Here is a 10,000-nt window from a genome sequence, read left to right on the forward strand (position 1 = left end):
TGGGGTCGACGTAGATAGAAGAAAAGGTTGACCTCGAATGCTGATCACGCTAAAGACCTGCCTAGTTTCATAAAACCCATCCCTTGACCTTGGCTATATCTCGGCTGAAGGGTTCATCCTAGATCACGTGAACTTGCAAAAACCTTCGGGCGGGTCCCTTTCTAGTGGACTGAATTCGGGAGTGCTTCCTTCTAAGCCAGTTCAAGAGAGCTCTTTCACAAGTTAACTGTGGCACTCGGATCCGTACGTAGACACAGGCCAGCTCTAGGAGGGAGCTACAGACATACCCGTTACCGGGCCCTTTCCAGATTCTTGCACAGCAGTACCATAGAAATGAAGATCGCTTCCACAAGACTCTAAGGCTAACAAGGCAAAACGTTTTAATTGAAAGACATAGCTTGTACACAAGGGAGAAGGCGGTGTGCGGGGTGGGGGGGGGGGGATGTGGGGGGGGTGGGGTGGGGGGGAGGCGAGAGACAGCTCCCCGAGTCGAGTCGCTTTGATCACGGAAGGGAGAGTCCGTCTCGGGATCACTGATCATTTCCGGAAATCCTCCACATTCTTGGATCAGCAGCAGCTGGTTCCACGGTGGCTACCTATGGGGAATAGCAAGCGCTTCCACGAGGCGAAAGAAGCGCACGAGGATTTTCTGCAAGAAAGCACAGGAACAGATAAGGGTTAAATGTACAGTTGAGCTTCCTGTCTCGTGACAACTAGGTACAGTCGTGGGTGTCAACAGAGGTAACGTTAATCTTTTACTCCCGCGAGCCTCTTTTGTGTGTGTGTGGGGGGGTGGGGGGGGGTGTGGGGGGGGGGGTGTGGTGTGTGTGTGTGTGCGTGTGCGTGTGCGTGTGCGTGTGTGTGTGTGTGTGTGTGTGTGTGTGGAAGGTCCGGGTTATTGCTCAACGCCCCTCATGTCATATCCCCTTGCGATGAGGTCACCCTGAGTCAGGAGTGTGCGTATCTCCGTGATGCATCTGAAAGGCACGTGCCAAGTCAACCCAGGGGAATAGTCAACTGCACCTCAAACAGTGTCTGAGCTTGCGATAGACACACCTGTCTTTCTCCAGTTTTGTCATCTCGACCGTCACTTTTGGACATTGTGGGGATGGCGCAGGCCGAGCCAGAATATCCACCATGTCTTTAAATATCAGTGAGTCTCAAGGGTGTGTGCGACCTTCACCCAGGAAGAGTGCGCCCTGATGAGCAAATTCCAGGGGATGCTGTCTAGAGCTGTGCTGCTGGAGGACCTCAGTTATCTGGTGTCCATGGGTGAGTCTGTCCACAGCCATTTATCTGATAAAAGATTACCCAGAGGAGCTTTGCGTATTCTGCCCCCCACCACGCCGATGCCTATACACTTACAGAGCATCCACATCTGCCTGAAGGGGATGTGCTTCTTTCTTTCTTTCTTTCTTTTTAATTTTTTTTTTTTTTCAGGATCCCACCAGGATGGACAATTTCTGGCCACAATCACACGTCTTCCTTTCTGCTCCATATCTAACACTCAGAACAGTGCAGGACACTCACCTCATGGCACGCCTGCATCCAGTGGATGGATCAACGTGATAGGTAGTTCCTAACCAGCTCCTCTGCTCTTGAAACCGTGGCAGAGTTTGGCACAACACTCGTCATCATAGCAGACATTTTCCCTTTAAAAGAGAGTTCATGGGGATGGGGGGTGGGGTGGGGGGTGGTTGGCCTTCCGAGGGAGCTGATGTTATTGAATATGGTTTTTTGAAAATAATGTTCGATCCACTATGGAACAATGGATTCACCCTCGTTAGAAAAACAAAGGATTTCACAGTCTGTTTCTGGTCTGGGACCTGAGCATCAGCAGACAGTTCCTGAATACCTGAGCCCAAAGTCAGCGTCCCTCCTGCTCTGGGGAAGGGCTGGGCGTACTTCCCCGTGCTCAGGACGCCCTTCCCCGTGTGCTCAGGACGCCCTTCCCCGTGTGCTCAGGACGCCCTTCCCCCCCCCCCCCCCCCCCCCCCCGCCGTGCTGCTCTTTAACGTTCCTTCGCCTCGCTCCTCCTCCTGACGTGAACCTGAAGACCACACGCAGGTTCCAACGCAGGGCTCCAAATCCAGGTCCATGTTTCCCACGAAACACGTTATCGGCTGCACCAATCAGATGTGCTTTCACAGCTGGAGCAGGAGGAGAGATGAGGAGGATGCAAGAGGATTTCCCAGAGTCCTGAATCCAGGTGGGCTCCAGGCTCATTCGAGTCAGTGTGGAGAGAAGCCTGGCCACTAGGGGAGAAGGGCAGGTAATGCCCACCGCAGACTCCCCTGAGAAAGTAGTTTTCCTGACACATCTTGTAAGACATTACCCAGTGCACTCGTCCTTGTAAACACCAGAGAAGTCACACACAGCAGAAACCCTGTGTCTGAGATCAGTGAGGTAGAGCCTTCAGCCAGAAATTACCCTCTTTAAGCCGAAGAAAATCATGTGGGGAGAAACCCTAAGCCTGGAACCACGGTGGAAGAACCTTCAGTTGGCGCTCCAGCCTCAACACACACAGACAGCTCAGAGTGGGATGCATCCCTGACGCGGTAGGGAAGGCAGCACAAGCTTTACTAGGAGGACAGCCGGCGGTCGTCTTGGGCCAGACCACACAATCACCGCTGTAGAAGAAATCCGATGCAATGCATGGGAGAATCCCATTCGCCATGGAGCCAGCACTTGTAGGACATGAGAGGATTCACACTGAATAAAATAGTCTCAGCACGGTGAAGGAAGGACATTCTTCAGTGGTCCCTTATCCCTTGGTGTCCTCACACCAAGGAGGTGCCAATTCTAACGTCACAATGGCAAATTCCTCACCTAGTTCACATCAAGAAATGAATGCTGGGAATATACTGACTCTATAAAGAATGTGTGAGCCCCACGATTGAGACAAGGTTCAGACGTTTGGAGATTGTCTATTACTACAAATCTACAGCATAAATAGGTAGATGGCGAAGTATTTTGAGAATGCAAAGTTTGGTACCAAGAAAGAAAGCAACCCCACTTCAGTGGATCAGTGCTTGGACATATGTAAGCACTACCGAATGGGTGTGTGTCTTTCAAAACCAGGAAATGTTGCCCTGAGTCAGAATGGGTCAATTTTCCTTTCATACACTCGCTGTCGATCAGTGAGGGACTTTCTATTTTTATGAAGTTGTAAACATAATTACAAACCCTAGGGTCAATCAGGAACTAAGTTTCAATGGTCAGTAAAAAAGTAGAACACAAGTGATGGGGGTTACCTGTTACATTACTGTCCAAATAGGTATGCACGCACATGTCAAGGATGAGTGGCCACAAGAATAAACACAACAAAGTTGAAACCTGTGCATGTGCGTGTGTGCGTGTGTGTGTGTGACTCATAGGTGGATGTTTCCCATAGCCGTGCACTATGGCACTGCAGGATCTGTGGTTGCTGAGTCCCCGGAGGTGGAAGCGCAGATACAGGGCCCTGACTGTGCAGTTATCCATGGATTTTCAGTGCGTGGGCTCGGCACCCGTAACCCTCCATGTTGGCTGTTCAACGGTCAACTCTAGTTTATAGATCAGAGAGGATAACATCATGTGTTCACTATTAATAACTTTTCCAAATAATCTTTATCTTTTTAAAAGGAAGACATCATTTAATCCATTTCACAAGCTGATATTGGGAACCTACTGCCCCAGCACGTGAATTATCCCTACAGAACACAAGATCCCCGAGAAGGAAGAGCCCTGAGCACTGAGACGCCATGAAGGTAGGCTTTTAGATGATATTCTCTGCTTCTCCAGCTTGAGGTAAAACATGGGATGACTGGGTCTACCTATCCCATTCCGGTTTGTCAAATGGGAGCCCCCATGGCACGTATCACCAGAAGTCGGTCCATGATAACTCCATCTATAGGAATTCTTGGCAGTTTTAGGTTTAGGATCATAGCTTTTCCTGCCATCGATTGAAAACTCCTTGGGCCCTGTTAGCAGTGACAGATTCAATGAGTCCAGTACTTCATAGGTTTTGTCACGCATTTAGAAGGGGAATCACCATCAAGTTGCTGAAATGAGGACTAAGTGTCTTTCAGACATGGAGATAGAAATAAATGGTGCTCTGCGGGGTGTGCGATGACGGGCACCCAGGATTCCTTCACCCAGCCCTCCCTTTGCTCCCTCACCGCTTCCTGGAAAATTGGCGCGCGCGCGCGCGCACACACACACACACACACACACACACACACACACACACACACACAGCTCTGGGGGCGCTATTTGCTGTCCATGATTTCACGTGCCTTTTGGGCACGGCTGGTAGAGATGGACATGAAGCAGCAGGACAGCAAGCTGGCATCTCGGTCGGCCTAGAGAAGTTTCCCAAGTGAAATATCAGAACCAGGGCAGGGGGGCGCAGAGAGAGGCGGGGAGGGGAGGCCCACGTGACCTGGGAGAGAAGTTGGGGGGGACCGCTGACCGACCTCGGTTCAGGTTCCCCGTCCCCCTCCTGCTGAGAACCTGCCTTCGCTTCCTGCCCTCAGGTGTGTGAGAGGAGCATGTTTCTTTCCAACAAATACCAACACATCAATTCAGTCTGTTTGTGTGTTTGTTCTTGCTTGTTCGTTTTCTGGACGAGGCCAAAGAACCCTTCCAGTGGAGGTGTGTGTACAAAGGAGGATCTGACAGGATGGGAGATTGAGGGTCAGTCCATGTGCCAAGAAATCCAGAGAATCTGTCGTAGCTGAGACTCGGGCCTTTTGCAGAAATAGGCCAAGAGAGTTCAGATTTGATCATTCACTGCCAAATAGTCATCACAGCAGTTTCTTGGAAGGGATTGTGTTGCAGGAGCCAGGGTGGCCCTCAGCCCTCAGGCCTCAGCCCGGCGGGCGGGCAGGCAGGCAGGCAGGCAGGCAGGCAGGCAGGCAGGCAGGCAGCGGCTATTGTCTGTTGTTCCCGCCCCCACCCCCACCCCCACCCCTGTTCCTTCTCCAGCGCTCCTTCCTAAGTCCCCTGGACTGACCTTTGCCAGGAGCGGGGGAGGGGAGGTCCGGACGATTCATTCGGCAGGGCCTCGTTCAATCGCTCCATTCAAATGCAGAAAGCTCTCCGGTCAAGTCGGAGCGTTTGACTTTGCCTCGAGCTTCTCTTTAATGAATGGCTTTTTCTTTTTTCTTTCCCCAGTTTCCCCCACCCTTAGGCTGCCCCCTCCAAACTGCAGGGAGGGAAGGAGGGAGAGAGGAAGGGATGGGAGGAGGATGTGTGAGAAACAGGCCGTTTTTCCAGGCAAAAGGAGTCCCCTCCTTTTCCTAACCCAGGAAACCCCACTACACCATTTGAGAATCATGGACACGCGTGAAAGCAGACGTCTTCACTTGAGATCTTCCTCCGCAGGAGGACAGAAAGGAGGGCCAGTGTGTCCCTCTTGTGCTGGCCGGTTCTTAAGTCACTTGAATTCAAAATAATCAATAGAGCATGGAGGCACATTTTGGGGCGGCCTACTCTGGAGCCCAACAGTTCCCTCCTCTGAAAGTTCCTTGGAACATATTAAAGCTGAGCTGGTGACTGTGTGTGTGTGTGTGTGTGTGTGTGTGTGTGTGTGTGTGTGTGTGTGTGTCTGAGTCAAGGAGATTTCTAGATCTAGATGTCAGGGTCGAAGCAACTTTAGAAGTTTGAAATAACTCTGATGATGTCGTCGGGTGTTTGGTTCAAATTTCGGAGTGGCTCTCACAGAAACAGGAACGAGGACTTTTTCCATAGGAGCCGTTGTGGCCGTTTCTCTAAGGTTTTCGTCAAGTTCTCTAGCTTCCGTTTGCAGGGCTTCAGGCAAAGGGCCGTTTTAGTTCTCAGTGATGCCAAGTCAAAAGGGTGGGAGAAAATGGCAAACGTTCATGGAGAGAGTCATAGCCAGATATTGGAGGGAACTCAAAAAACTTCGGAATGCAGTCCAGTTTTCAGGTTAAGAACAACTCCCTAAGGGAAGTGAGTAGCACCAGAATTTCATATCCACAAGTGTGTATCCCCGTTTTATGGAAACATAATTTTGGCCTCCAAGTAACATATGCGAATAACTCTATTGCCAGGGAAATAAGAAGCCTCACTGAGAGTTTCTGAATTAAGGAAAGTAGGGAGAAAAAGATCAGTGATTCTATCCTGCTGACAGAGGTATGAGTTACCAAATGGACGTCCCCCTTTAAAAATAAAAGAAGAAAATTGGGTTTTGTTTGTTTGTTTTTGTTTTTCCTTGTATCTGGAAAACAAAAGATTTAACAATCAGTCCTAATCGCTCCCTCTCTCCCTCTCTCCCTCTCTCTCCCTCTCTCCCTCTCTCTCTCTGTTTCTCTCTCTCCTCTCTCTCTCTCTCTCTCTCTCTCTCTCTCTCTCTCTCTCTCTATATATATATCAAAATACTTTATATAGATATTCTTTTTCAGATTCTTTTCTCTCATACGTTATTACAAAGTAGTGAGTAGAGTTTCCTGTGCTATATAGTAGGAGGTGTTTGTTGATTACCTATTTTATGTACAGTAATGTGTATGTGTTCATCTCAACTTCCTAAGTTATCTATCCCCCGCTTCCCCAAGCAGTCCTGTTTTACACAAGTAGTCATACACGTTGTCGTCCTATTCATCAGTTCATTCAACCCCATGTAAGTCATTCTTGTTCTTCTTGGAGTCCAGTTTTTCCATCGGTCCTGCCGACCTTGCCTGATGATTGAGGGTGACTGGACGAGTGACGGTTCCAAAAAGTTTACAAGAGCTTTTGTGAAGGATTGTAGGATTTTCCCAGAGAAGCGGGTGCCTTGATCTGATCACACGGGAGGCTGTGGAAGGTAGACCCCAAGTGGCAAACACATTTTGTTTTTTTAACAGTCTCTGTGCCACGGTGAGGACATCAGGCTTGCAGCGAGGGAAGACTTCAACCCACACGGAAAACATACAAGGATGTTTGGATGACCCCTACTAAGTGGCAGTGGAATGAAGTCCAGTGGCTGGGGTTCAGAGGATCCAGAGAGAGGAGGTTTTCTTTCCATAGAGAAAAATGATTTTTCCCCCCCAGGGTTACAAGCATGACAGGTCAGACGTTGCCGGTAGACTGTAGAAGTCTTCCTGCCAATGTCTATTTACAGTTGGAGTCATCTTGGAGGCACCACGGGCGGGTGAAGGAATGCAAGGTGTGGGGGAGGGGGGAGGTTGGCCAGGGAGCAACCGGCTGGGCCACCGTCTCCCGTCTGCCATAGCCCCGACCGGCTGTTGAAAGGACAGAATGGACTTGATCCACGTGTGCCCCGCCACCCCCACCATCTTTCCACAGGCTGTTGTTACTGCCTTGGCGTGAAAGTCGGTTAGAACATCTCCCTGATACTGGGTTCAGCCCCTTTCGTGTGAGCCTCCATTTTGACGATAACAGACAACACTTTATGCCAGGGCAGAGAAGACTTCCGGGAAGAAAGATCCCATCATTTCTGGAACAGTTAGAACACATCGGTGTACAGGCACAAGCCAAAGAAGACTTCACGTTGTTCCTTCCTCTTTGACAACACTCTCCCGTGTCATCGAACCTCTCCAAGAAACTTACTCAGTTTCATCTCTCTCATTTCTCAGGAGAGAGAACACATTTTTGAGCTATTTTGAGGGCCCTCTCCTCCTGGATCCTATCTCAAAGTGCGTTCGAAGCCCAAAGGACTTCATCTGTCCTTCAATTTTTGGGCAAATGTGTCCAAAATATCCAAAAGATTGTAAAGCACTTAATCTGATAGGTCACTGTGAAACAGTGCTTCGTTAGCCATGTCACCAACATCCCAAGGAAAGACTTGCTAGGCAGAGAGAGAAGCTTCTTCTTCAGTTCTGAGCCAAACCTGGTTCTTTGAATATCGAGAGGACTAAGTTGATGTGAGTCCTCCAAGACCTGATAAAGGCAACCTAGAAAATAAGTGATGACTTTTGACAAAGACATAAGCTTCTCTTTCTTTCTTTCTTTCTTTCTTTCTTTCTTTCTTTCTTTCTCTCTCTCTCTCTCTCTCTCTCTCTCTCTCTCTCTCTCTCTCTCTCTCTCTCTCTCTCTCTCTCTCTCTCTCTCTCCTCTCTCTCTCTCTCTCTCTCTCTCTCTCTCTCTCTCTCTCTCTCTCTCTCTCTCTCCCCCCCCCCTCTTTCTTTCTCTCTCTCCTTAAAGATAAAGGAAAAAAACCTTTCCTAATCTAATCTAATCTCTCATGATGGGCAGAGCAGACCGATAGAAGAAAAACCCAAACCCTAAACCCAAACCTGGTCCTTTTAACAGAGAGAGACAACTAAATTCTAATTTTGCACTGGTTTCATGTTGATACGAAAACTCATTTCTGTCTTTGAATCCACCCTCATCTTATCCAGTCCTGACCACGGATCCAATTCCTTTCCAAAGACACTTTTCTTCACACACCTTTTCCAATTGTCTGTGCCCATTTTTAGCTTGTCCCTTGTTTTCTTTCTTTTCCATTGAGAAATGACTACCTTTAGGACAAAAATCTCTTTCTCCTTCCCCCAAACCTTATCTCCATACACCTTCTACTTTGCCTCCCCCCTCCCCCCCCCCAAAAAAGGTCCTCTTCCTACCGTGACGATGGCGACATCAGGTAGCTTGGACCACACACGTTCCTTCTTTAGAATGCCTCGTCCTTGGACACTGTCTTTTTTTTTTTTTTTTTCCTCTTCAGTGAAAGTAAGGAAGCCAACCACAGTGAACAGTGTGAACATGGAATAGTTTGTAGAAGTCTAGGCTCCTACCTAGTACAGTCTTTCCCTAAAGCACAAGATCTATCTAGGCATGGAACCAAACATGCTCAGTCTCTCCTCCGTAAAAGGTCCAAAGCAGGGAGACCCTTAGACTTGTGGAGCCATGAACATTTCAGTATTTTATCTTATGTGGAGATGATGTAGACACTCGCTGAGGTTTCACCCTGTCAGGGCACTTAGCCAACCGCTAAGCCTAGAGATGACCAGAGATGTTGGAAAGTCTTGAAGTCGGCCTGTGGAAAACAATCATTGGGGGAAAAGTTCCCCTTAAACATTCTTATCTCGTCAACATCTATGTCCTCTGTTATGAGCAATCCTACTTGGATGATTCGTGAACATTTCATGAGACATGAAAGCAGTTCAGTTCGTCATGATCTCTACACCTCCCGCCCCCCGCTCCCCTTTCACGTGAGAGATTTTCTTCCTGATTTCAGAGGGGAGAAGTAAAGGAGAGTCAGAGTGCCCCTCTCGTGGTGTTGTCACTCAAATTCCAAAACATCCCTATGCCACGGAGGCACATTTGGGGGTGGCCTACCCAGGGCCCCAAGACTTTCAAAGTCAAACTCAAGGAGGATGTAAATGTACTTCATGCCACCGAACCGGTGAACCTGATGGCTTACTAGGAGGTGATGTGTCATTGGCCCACCAGTTTAAAACACAGAACCAAACACCCTCTCCTCGATGACTCGGAACAAGTGAGTTCCTGGGTCTGTCGGAGAGGGTCCCCTCCTCCAGGTGGGTCAATAAGCACTGCACATGACGGTAGGTGTTCATGGTGTCCTTGGGAAAGAAAGGCAGGGAGAATTTTATTTTGAAAAGCTTATCTTCTCACAGCATTTACACTATGAACGATGATGCAACTTCATTGGGGGCGTGGGGGGAGCGGGTTGGGCGGTGAAGGCCAGGTAGCCTGGCAACATAGAAGAGCCACGGAGGCTGTGTGTGACCCCAAGGATGTCCGGCGACTCCTCTCACTTGGGGGGTGGGGGGGAAGGGGGGGCGAGATTCCTGTGTGTCTGTCTGCATTCATCAGTCGTGGGAGAGGAAAAACGATGTTCCCTCAACGATCCTTCTGAGTTCTTGCCTGAGAATCCCCTGTCCCCAAAAGACAGCTCGAGAAGAGAGCAACCCACGGCTGAGGAACGCGTGCACTGTGCCCCCCACGCAGGAGAAGCCCAAGCCAGAAGTCACTCGAAACGGCGGGCTGTGAGCTTGAGCTTCTCGAAGAAGATTTTTGTCCTCCTTTCAGGTCAGCA

The sequence above is a fragment of the Balaenoptera ricei genome, unplaced genomic scaffold, assembly GCF_028023285.1.
Source record: "Balaenoptera ricei isolate mBalRic1 unplaced genomic scaffold, mBalRic1.hap2 scaffold_343, whole genome shotgun sequence".
NCBI lineage: Eukaryota > Metazoa > Chordata > Mammalia > Artiodactyla > Balaenopteridae > Balaenoptera > Balaenoptera ricei.